We start from the raw sequence: 10,958 nt of genomic DNA, 5'->3' as shown, positions 1-10,958 counted from the left end.
TTCTCTACGCATGTTGTACTTTAATAAAAATGTTTATTTAAACCAAAGTTGGTTTTTCTATCTCATTTAGTATTTTTATTTGTTTTCCAGTGGGGAAGATGATCAGGACAGCCAGTCTCCAAGAATCAAAGTCCGTCCTCACTGTACTTTGTATGGATTTTTAAATATCGTTTGACTGAAACATTTTTTAAAAAGCAAATCTCTTTTGTTTTATTAGATGGTGAACTCTTGAAGGGCAGCGTTGCTGCCTTATTCTGCTCTCATTCAGCAGTGCCTAGAATAATTTTCCAAGTTAGAGTTGTTCGGTAAATGTTACATGAATGAACACATGACTTTTGGCACTTGATTTGGTGCTGTGAGTGGAATTTTAGGCTCCACCTTTATAAAAATACTTTTTGATTGACTTTGGTCTTCTGACTTTCTTGCATTAGCACTCAGATGAATCGGCCTAGGTTTAGTCTCACTGAGGCTTTGGATTTGGGACAATCCAAATCCAAAAGACAACTTTTCATACTGAGTCAGGGTTCTGGTGGAACTCTTCATCATATGGAAATAGTTTCAGCCGTGGCAGTGCAACTTTGCAAACTAATTAACACCACCGGAGAAGGAAAGGCTGAATCAGAGCCAGGAAAAGGCAATTGAACCAAGCTAAAGATGCAGTTTCTATATTAGCACCGAGCTTTGGGCTGGAGGTCTCCAGGGGATTATGACAGAGGAAATAAGGGAGGAGCAGTGGTAAAGCACTCTCGCAAGGCGTGTTTGATGCCACCACTAGTTTGCATCAGCACAGTGTGTTCTGCTCCTAATATAATTATTGTACAACCATGTTGCATCAAGTTGAGACAACTTGACTACTTAATTGAAGGAGATTCATAAACGAATGTGGGACAGGGTTTCTCCTTGCTGTGGTGAATATGGCACAGATCACCTATGTTGCACAATTTTGATTTTATTCTTTCTCTGTTCATATTTTGAAACTTCTCTGAAGGGGCGCCACTTTTGTCTCCTGTAAGCATGATTTCTTTCTTCCTTTCCTTCTTTCTTCCTGTCCTTTCTCTCTCTCTTTCTTGGCTCTTAAAAGAACACTGTGGGGGCTTCCCTGGTGGCGCAGTGGTTGGGAGTCTGCCTGCCGATGCAGGGGACACGGGTTCGTGCCCCGGTCCGGAAAGATCCCACATGCCGCGGAGCGGCTGGGCCCGTGAGCCATGGCCGCTGAGCCTGCGCGTCCAGAGCCTGTGCCCCGCAACGGGAGAGGCCACAACAGTGAGAGGCCCGCGTACCGCAAAGAAAAAAAAAACACAAAAATATAACCCTCTCATTTCAAACTGCATTTCACAGTCCTATCAGTAATAAGCGACAGAGCAGAGCCCTTAAAGATTTGGTATTAGGCAGTCCAGGATGCGAGTCTAGGTATCACCACTTCATTTTTTCATTCATTTACTCATCATTCATTCAGTAGATAATTACTAAAGGCCTTTCTTTGCCAGCCACTAGGCTAGAAGGAACTATGAATACAGGGGTGAAAAAAAGCAGTATGGCACATTTTCTAACCCTTTTAAATCTGTTTTTTCCTTTGTAGAATGAAGATAATAGTATCATACCTCATAGCATTGTCAGGAGAATTAAATGAGGTAAAGCACCCAGCATTCCCGTGTGTCTGAACAATGCCCGATAAATACTAGTCTTTACCACATTTGTTAATATTCTGTACCCATGCTTCAAGGATGTGGAAGAACAAAGGCACTGAATTCCCCTTAGGGTTTTTAGTTATTTCAGTAGTTAAAACACTGCAGAATTTAATTGTGGCAAGGATTTCTGATTGCGTTATAGCAATCTTCACAATGGGATTGTAATAAATTGGGTAAGCCTCAAGATGACACTTTCCTTTGGCATTTAAGAGAAAGTTTATGGTCTTTCCTGTTCATTTATCATTTTATTTGCTTACTGGAAGCTTATCACCTCTAAAAGTCTCTCTTGTGTTCTTTAACTGGAATTTGTCTTTTAACGGATTTGCATTTGCCTTCTGCCTAATTTTCCCAAGTCAATTATAAAGCATTTTATGTACAGAAAAAAAATTTTAATCCCCTTGATGAGAATTTAGAGAAGGAAGTTGATCACATTTATAAACATGTTGGCAGGCTCCTTTCATGTGGATGCCTTCCAAAGCATTGCTCTCTCTCTCTCCCTCTCTCTTTCCCCAATCTCTTTGTGTTATTGTCAAGCTCAGCCTGAACTTTTGCTGTGTCTTCAATTCCAGAACTGCAAAGGTTAAACTTTTCAGACATTATTGGAGCAGAAGAGTCAAATCATGGCTTTCTTTTCTTATGCTTAATCATTTTTATTGAGTTGCAGCCAAATATACCCATAGCTTGCAGTTAAATCCCTCACTCCTACCAACGTGCCTTTAGCATAACCTTCTCAATATATTGCTTGCAGACTCTAAAATCAACTTCATAAACTGCCTTTGTTTCTTAATGCCTCGACCTTGTCTGTCCCTCTCGCAATATGCTGTCTTCTGCCTTTGCTTCCCACACAGTCTAAAAATGACTGGTCTCACAAACGGTCCTTTCTAGCTTCTGTCCTGGCTCCAACATTGTCTTTAACCTACAACCACCTTCTTCACTGGAACATCCTCTCGGTGATACCCCTTCTGCCTTTCTTTCTCATGCCTCTACTGATACTCCAGAGTCGTATCTGGGGTATCGACTTTGCCCAAATTCCCATTGTTTTGGATAAGAAATAGCATAGACAAATACCACAAGGTCTATTCTCCAGAAATTATAACACACTTGAATTTTTTTTTTAAGGCTTTAGACCCACTCTTCAGGCAAATATCCTGCCATGTTGTCCTAATGTCATGCTTTCTTCCTGAAAACATCCTCAGAAGGAGAAATCACAGTTGAAAACTACAGCCATGTGTCTATGGTTTATACAGCAAATAGCTCACCTTTCTACAGGCTAGGGGACTGGTGTTTGTTTCTCCTCAGGTCACTGCACAGTGTTCTTTCGTTAACTTAGACGCTGAAGGTCATGGTTTCTGTACAGAACTGAATAGAAACCTCCTCCTGTCAGTTACCATGGGTGTGATTTGGAACCAGAGTCAAGTAATTGATTTCTGAAGACCCCCTGGCCTTTACATCCTTGTCTGTCTTAACATAATGCCTCCTGCCCTTCAAATATACAATTAGTCACAATGTGATATGTATGTAAATCAACTCCCTGCCCTCCAGGACTTTGCACATTTAAATTTAGACTCTAAATTACTTTTGTTACACTGAAAAGATATAAAAATGCTCCATTTGAATCACATTCGAGCCACTTCCAGGTCAGACAATGGTTTCCTCTATTATCGGAGGAAGTTATTTCCCCAAATACACCCTGTACTGTAAGGTGGCATTTATTCCCTCTGCCGCCTCCACTGTTGAGGACTTGAAGTCACCCAGCTCCATGGTTCAGTGTCAAGATGGGTGTTGTGCTTTCAGCTCTCTTAACGCTTTATGAGCAGGGACATCTCATCACTGCTCGACTTAACGATATGCATCCCTCACCACCTCAGTACTCCTCTGAAATATGTTCTACGGTGTTTTAATACACAGATTCAAATTATTTTGGAGAATTTTACAGTGTGCTTTGGAATAACTGACAGCACCCAGAGTGTCATTAAACAGTGCTGGGAATCACTTTTAATTTGCCTTCTAACCTTCGGTTGGAAATCAGCAGCATCGCATAGAAGGCTTGAGAATGGGTTGTGCCATTTAGGAAATGAGATTGGAAGTAGAAAATTAAAAGCAACGGATGGTATGAAGACCAATTTTACCTCTAGTGCGCTATTCTGATCCTTGTCCTTCCACACAGCTGTTCGGCTGGCTCTGGACCGCTGCCCCCGGAAGTGCTGTGCACCCCTTGCCTCCTGCCTGGGCTTCTCTGGTGCTGCAGCGCGACATGCCCCAGGTTTCCCATAACCTATGAGGTCACTCATGCACCTGCTGCCCAAAAGTGCAACTCGAGGGGTTTCGCCCTATGAGGCACCCCCCCTTGACTGATAGGGGATCAGAGCCAATGTATAAATGCTGTCCCCTACTTCCCCCTGGGAGGACAACTCGGAGTCACATGTCAGAAAGCTCCCCAGAAAATGCCAGGGGATGGAGCCCCTGTCTGTCGGAAAAGTCACTACCATGGCAACAGCCTCCTGCATCGCCTCTTGCTCCTTCCCTGTTTCTCTACTCTTGGTCCCTTACTCCTCTTCCTGATCTACATGCCCTGCCAACAAGCAAACTACGTGCCCAGAAGATGTTGTCTCAGTCTTTGCTTTCAGGAGAACCCAGGCCACGACACCAATTGCTTATCCAGTTCAGAAACTGCTCATTTAGACCAACTATAGTTGCACCCCCTCTCACTACTTGCTTGCTCAAGGGCGCTCTCTCCAAACATCCACTCTCATGGGGGCTGCTGATCCCTGAGAACCAGCATGACGGTGGAGAGTAGTTGAGGGGGCAAGCCTCGAGCGCGCCCAGGTGCTTCCTAAGAAGGAACAGGCATGCTCTGAGCCACAGATGGGCAAACCCTGGTGCTTCCCTTCACCTCCCATGAACTCATGGGTTTTTCAGGTATAGACAACATTACTGTATCGTGCAGACCTCAAATTTCTGATAAGACTGGTTGACACTGGGTCCAACCCATGAAGGCCGGGAAGAGGCGGCAGGCATTTGCAATTCTCTCCTTTGGAGGGAAAGAGGAAGAGGCACACAACCAGTGTGCAGGCACGGAATTCCCAGGGTCCCCCAGCTACACAGACACATTAGCAAAACAAAAGATTTGCAAAGGAATCATACTCTAATGAAGGAAAGCAAATCAGTAATTAGGATAAAATCTCTAGGGAGGGTCAGGGGAGAAGGGAAATGACTTTAGCAAATGCATATTTAATGACTTAACAAGATCAGATAATTAGGCATCCTCTACGGAACTGTGGGTGGGAGGGAGGGTGGAGAGACTGTCACAACTGAGGGATCAAAGCTCATTTATAAAGTAATTAAATTTCAAGTGCTATTATGGCTCAAAGGAATTTTTTAAATTTTCATCTTTGACTCAACTTTTGAGAATTGGTTATGTCTAAGCCTTAAGGCAAGTCTGCTGTGAATGAGGCAGAGGTGTACTTGGAAATACAGTTGGACTGGGGAGTGGGTTCTTAGCAGCAAGAGCTGTGTTTGCATCCTCAGGACCTTCCTGCCCTGGCAAATCAGGTGGACAAGAAAAATAAAGGGAACTTGCGGTGGGCTCTCTGCTCGATGCTTCTCCTTTAACTCCACAACAACCCTTAGAAGTAGGTATCCCTTAAAAAACTAAAAATAGAGCTACCATATGATCCTGCAGTCCCACTCCTGGGCATATATCCAGAGAAAACTCTAATTCGAAAAGATACATGCACCCCAGTGTTCATAGCAGCACTATTTACAATAGCCAAGATATGGAAACCACCTAAATGTTCATTGACAGAGGAGTGGATAAAGAATATATGGTACATATATACAACGGAATATTACTCAGCCATAAAAAAGAATGAACTAATGCCATCTGCAGCAACATGGATGGATCTAGAGATTGTCATACTGAGTGAAGTCAGACAGAGAAACAAATATGATATTGCTTATATGGGGACTTAAAAAAAAAGATAGAAATGAACTTATTGACAAAACAGAATAGACACACAGACATAGAAAACAAATTTAAAGTTACCAAAGGGAAAAGCAGGGGAAGGGATAAACTAGGAGGTTGGGATGAACATATACACACAACTATATATAAAATATAACTGACAAGGACCTATAGCATAGGGAACTGTACTCAATATAATAACTTACAAGGGAAAAGAATCTGAAAATATATATATATATATAACTGAATCACTGTGCTGAACACCTAAAACTAACATGACATTGTAAATTAACTATACTTCAATTTAAAAAATCAAAATTAAAAAATTTAAAAAGAAAAAGTAGGTACCCTTAACCCCATTTCACAAACAAAAGATGAGGGGCAGTTGGATTTTTTGAACTCAGATATGTTGCACTTTGAGACTTGGTCTCCCAGGTTGCCCAGAACACACTGACTACAGCTCAACTTTAGTTGCTCTTTGCTGAAAGAGGAGGACATAAAGGGAATGCTGACATTGTCTACATCCCTTATACAAATGGCACAGGTTATATATAAATTTGGAGAAATGTCTTTAAACTCACAGACCAAGGTATGATAATGATATCGAGTTTTCCTACAGGGAGAAAATAAATGCACTTGTTGGGGTTCTCCAACCATCCTCTTTTCATTGGCAACTGCAGATTTCATGAAAAATGAAAGTTACCTTTCTAGTTTACTCACCAGAGCCTTTTAAGTTTGTTGCGTTTGAGTTTGTCAATTCCTGAAAGATGAATCGAGTCAGTAGAACTAGAAATGAAGTTTCTGGCTCTACAAAGTTTGTGGACCTGAAAGAGGCAAATGCCTCCCATTCTCTCAACTCTTCCAGGCCTCATCAGCTGGCCCTCCCCTATCATGCCCTCATCACAGAACCAGCTTAACAGAGGCTCAAGTCTCACTAAAATAGCTGGGCAATAGTATGAAAAAGAAAACAAAACAAATAATAGATGTTGAGTCTGACACAGTTATTATTATTTTAAATTATAAGCCATATTCAGTCATATATCAACCAATGGGATGAGGAAATTATTTACTAAGTGGCATTTATTAAGTGGCTCATTGCTGTGGATATAGTTATGAGTGTTAATAATAAAAAAGAATAATAGCTAAAATTTATATAGTGTATACTGTGTGCCAGGTACTATTCTAAACATATATTCTAAAAAATATATATGATATATATTATATATATATAATGTATTTAATTCTCACAATTTTTATTTTACAGACAAGGAAACTGAGGTAAAGAAAGATTAAGTAATTCAGTAGAGAGTAAGACATCCTGAAAGAGTTCACTTGGTAAGGAACAGAGAGACAAAGAAACTACTCAATAATGTGATAATAGAAGGTATTATAGAAGCGCTTAAGAAATGTGGTAGACAGAGAGAATGCTGTGATTTATACTGTCCTGGGGAGTTGGGAAATCTTCAGCAGGTAGGTGACATCTGAGTGGCTCCTGAAATGAAAAGCAGCTTTCCAAATAGGACAGGCAGCCAAAACAGAAAATGGTCATTATCATCTATAGCAACTTTATTCATAACTGGAAGCAACTAAGATGTCCTTCAGTAGGTGAATGAACAGACAAACTGTGGTTCATCCAGACAATAGAATATTATTCAGTGATTTAAAAAAGAGCTGTCAAGCCATGAGAAGACACAGGGGAAACTTTAAGGCATCTTACTAAGTGAAAGAAGCCAATGTGAAAACTCCGTATATTGCATGATTTCAACTATATGACACTCTGGAAAAGGCAAAACTATGGAGACAGTAAAAAGATCGGTGGTTACTAGGGGCTGGGGGAGGAGAGGAATGACTGATTGGAGCACAGGGGATTTTTAGGGCAGGAAACTATTTTGTGTGATACTATAATGGTGTATACACAGCATTATGCATTTGTCAAAATCCAGAACGTTAAGAGTGAACCACAGTGTCAACTATGGACTTTGGTTAATAATAATGTATCAGTATTAGCTCACCAATTGTAATAAATGTCCCACACTAATGCAAGATGTTAATAACGGGGGAATAGTCGGGGAGGGAGGAAGGGGGCATAAGGGTACTCTCTATACTTGCTGCTCAATTTTTCTATAAACCTAAAACTGCTCTAAAAAATTAACTCTGTTAATAAAAAAGAGTATGAGGAAAAGAAAAAAAAAGCAGATAATACAGAGTTCTACGGAAAGAGGGCATCAACTCTTCAGTGTCCTTTCAAATTGACCTTTTTAGTGAGTAGGTGAAACACTGAGCCATGAGTAACTTACAATTTAGGATAAATTACATTATCAGCTGATTTTCTTCCCTGTCCTTACAGTGTTTGGCTTCAGGATGTGGAGAAAATGAAGATTCTTTTGGCTGCAAGTGAACTAACCTAACTTAGACTCCTTCCAGCAAACGGAAGTTTATTCACTGTTTCCAAGGCTGGCACTCCCTGCGCAAGTGAATCCAGAAGTACAAACAGTCACTTGAAAGCTTCGCTCTTCTCACTTCCTCCTTCTCTCCTGCCCCGCTTCTTCTGCCTCCTTCCTCCTGTGGCCCTTCCTCTCTCCCCCTCTCTCCCCCTTTCTCTCCTAGCCTGGGATTTGATGCAGTTCTCTGTCAGGTTCTCTCCACTTGGCTGTAGTGATGGCCTCTAGCGGGTCTAGGCTAGTAAGATTCTCTGTGCTTCAGCTCTCTGAAGGCAAAATATCTCTTCTCTGTGTGTACCTACGTCAGTCACGGAAGAATGACCCTTCTGGATGGAGTCAGATGACGACCCCAAACCGATCCATGTTCAGGAGACTGAGATCATTTCTCTTAGCTTAGGCTGCACGCCCAGCCTAATGGTGGGGGGGAGGCGGGCTTTGTGCATCAGAAATGTGGCTATTGAAAATGAGGAACTGGATTTTACATTTTATTTCAATTAATTTGAATTTAAATTCTCCATGTAGCTGGTGGCTTACACAACAGCCCGGGCTTACACGATCTCATGCTAACCCACGCTAAAGGAATCTGCCTACCTACAGTTAAGTGGCCTTGGTTTGTATCACATGACCTTACTTATGCAACAGCTGATTGGACCAGGCATGGTTACGTGCCCCAAGGACAACCAATCATAGGCTGCTAGTGACCCATGATTTGTGAAGCCTGACTTCAAAGAAGAGCTCCTTCAATTATACTTTCTCCCCGGAGTCTGGAACTGGGATATAGAAAGGGGATGGGCTATGGGAACACAGCATAAAATTCGGGAAGGCGACTCAGGGTCCAGGTGGCCATTATAAGCCATGAGGAAACTGGAATCCTGGTGTGGGTTAGCAAGGAAAGCAGGCTGTGGGAAAGACGGGAAAATGGGTCAGACAGGCTCAGAAGAGCATAGCCATGAGGAGTAGTCATGGCCCATGAAAGAGAGAGAGACAGAGATGCGGAACAGCGTTACCTCCTGCCTTCCAGGGGAAACTGCAGACAGCTGTGGAACAGAAATAAGCCATCTCTGCCATTCTGCCATGCTCTTGTCTGAACTCCTGACCTACAGTGGTATACAGAGTGGGAAGTGAAATTCCTCATCATGTCTGCAATGATTAGAAATGCTGCCTTTTTTGTATATTAAATTCATTGATATAAATGATTTTGTTTCAACTCTCTGCCTTGTTCTGTTGATGTGTTTATCCATTCCAGACAATTTTTGCAGTGTTTACAGACTGACAGCTTTACCATATTCTTTGGCATCTGCTGGACACATCAGGCTGTTTGTCATCTCTCTGGCTTTGTTCACGCTTTTTCTTCTGCTTGGAATGTTCTCCTTTCTCTCTCTCCAAGCCCTGAAACTCTCTCTGCCGTTCCCATCCCAACCATTCATCAGTCTAATCCCCAACTTCCTAAGCCCTCACTTCACACTCAGGTCCCTGTATGTGGCCATAGACAATACCCTTTCTTGTCTCTATCTTTGTATCACAATTACCTTAATAAGTTTTTATTCTCTAGACTGAGTTCTGATCCTAGTACCTCCCTCACACAGTGCCCCGCATAGAAGGAGTGTTTAAGAAAACATTGTTGAGCAAAGAATTTTACTTTTGGTTTCACAAGTGAGTGTGTCCCTCATTCTTGCCAAGGGAAGCACCAGATGGATGGGAAACCAAAACAATCTTTGTCAACCTCCCATGATAAATTCAAAAGAGACCTTTGGGTAGATAAGAGTTTTTCTCTTCTGTAGAATGTAGCATACTATAAACAGTAATTTTTGCTATTTTTGTCCCTGTGTCTATATATTTAACAACTGTGATATCACAAATGACATTAATATGTAGAAGAGAGTTATGAGAATTAAATATGGTATATTTAATGAGCTTAGCACAGTGCACATAAAATGCACACAAAAATGGTAGAGATTCTCAACATTAACATTATCACTATTATTACCACAATCATCACCATTTATTAAACATATACTTATTTGGCATTGTGAGCATTAAGTAAAATAATCCATGGAAATTGCTTACATAGCGTCTGGCATGTTATATATGCTAAAAAATGGTAATTATTATTTTATGCTCCCTAAACACCTATTTCAGAGGTTAAAATGCACAAATTAATCTTTTCCTCTCAACACCATTTAGATAAGTTCAACAGGGTAGACTCATGATTAATTCTGCATCTCATTTTGTTTTTAATTTTACCCAGTGCCTCATTAACATGAAATATTTATTACAATCCTAATATTTAAATACCACTGCTTTTGTGCTCTGTATACTTTTCCATTAATACATGCTGCTAAACTTTTTCATCAGACCTCAGCTGGGGAAGTACTTTCATCGTGCTGCCCTATTTCAATGGTTAAAGTTTCCATATTTTATCCAAAAGAAGATGGTTCTTGAGATACCAGACAGTTAAAAAAGGCTAAAATAACTGTGTAAGGAATCTTATAACGTAGACAGTGGGGTAAAATGAGGGAAAGTTCATTCCCAGGAAATACAGAATATTAAGTTAACTGATCCCAAACCAAGGGCATCGAGTCATCCCGGAGATGTCTAAGGGTTTCTGTGTCATCTTACGGAGGCCACTCCAATAGACTATTAAGCTTTTCTGCGTGCTAACTGCAGAAAGGGTTGACTCATTGAATTTAAATGTGACTTTGACAGAAGGTTTCTTCCCCGGCCGTCATTATGAATGGACTTATTTATGAATGCTCTCCCATCACCTGTCCCTGTAGCTTCCTGGGCAACAGCAAATGCCAGAAACAGCATGCTTGCAGGTAGAATCCCTTTGAAGGAGACAAGGAAGACAGCATGCAGAGCACT

General features: G+C 41.2%; 1 protein-coding gene across 12 annotated transcripts in view; it reads right to left on the bottom strand.

Moving 5' to 3' along the window:
* The window catches only part of ZP4 (zona pellucida glycoprotein 4), a 702,723-nt gene that overhangs the window by 9,042 nt on the left and 682,723 nt on the right, over positions 1-10,958 (bottom strand). The gene's annotated exons all lie outside the window — the stretch shown is intronic.

The sequence above is a fragment of the Stenella coeruleoalba genome, assembly GCF_951394435.1.
Source record: "Stenella coeruleoalba genome assembly, chromosome: 16".
NCBI classification, from domain to species: domain Eukaryota; kingdom Metazoa; phylum Chordata; class Mammalia; order Artiodactyla; family Delphinidae; genus Stenella; species Stenella coeruleoalba.
Note: the sequence above shows the minus strand (reverse complement) of the source record. Positions and strands in the feature narration are given on the sequence as shown.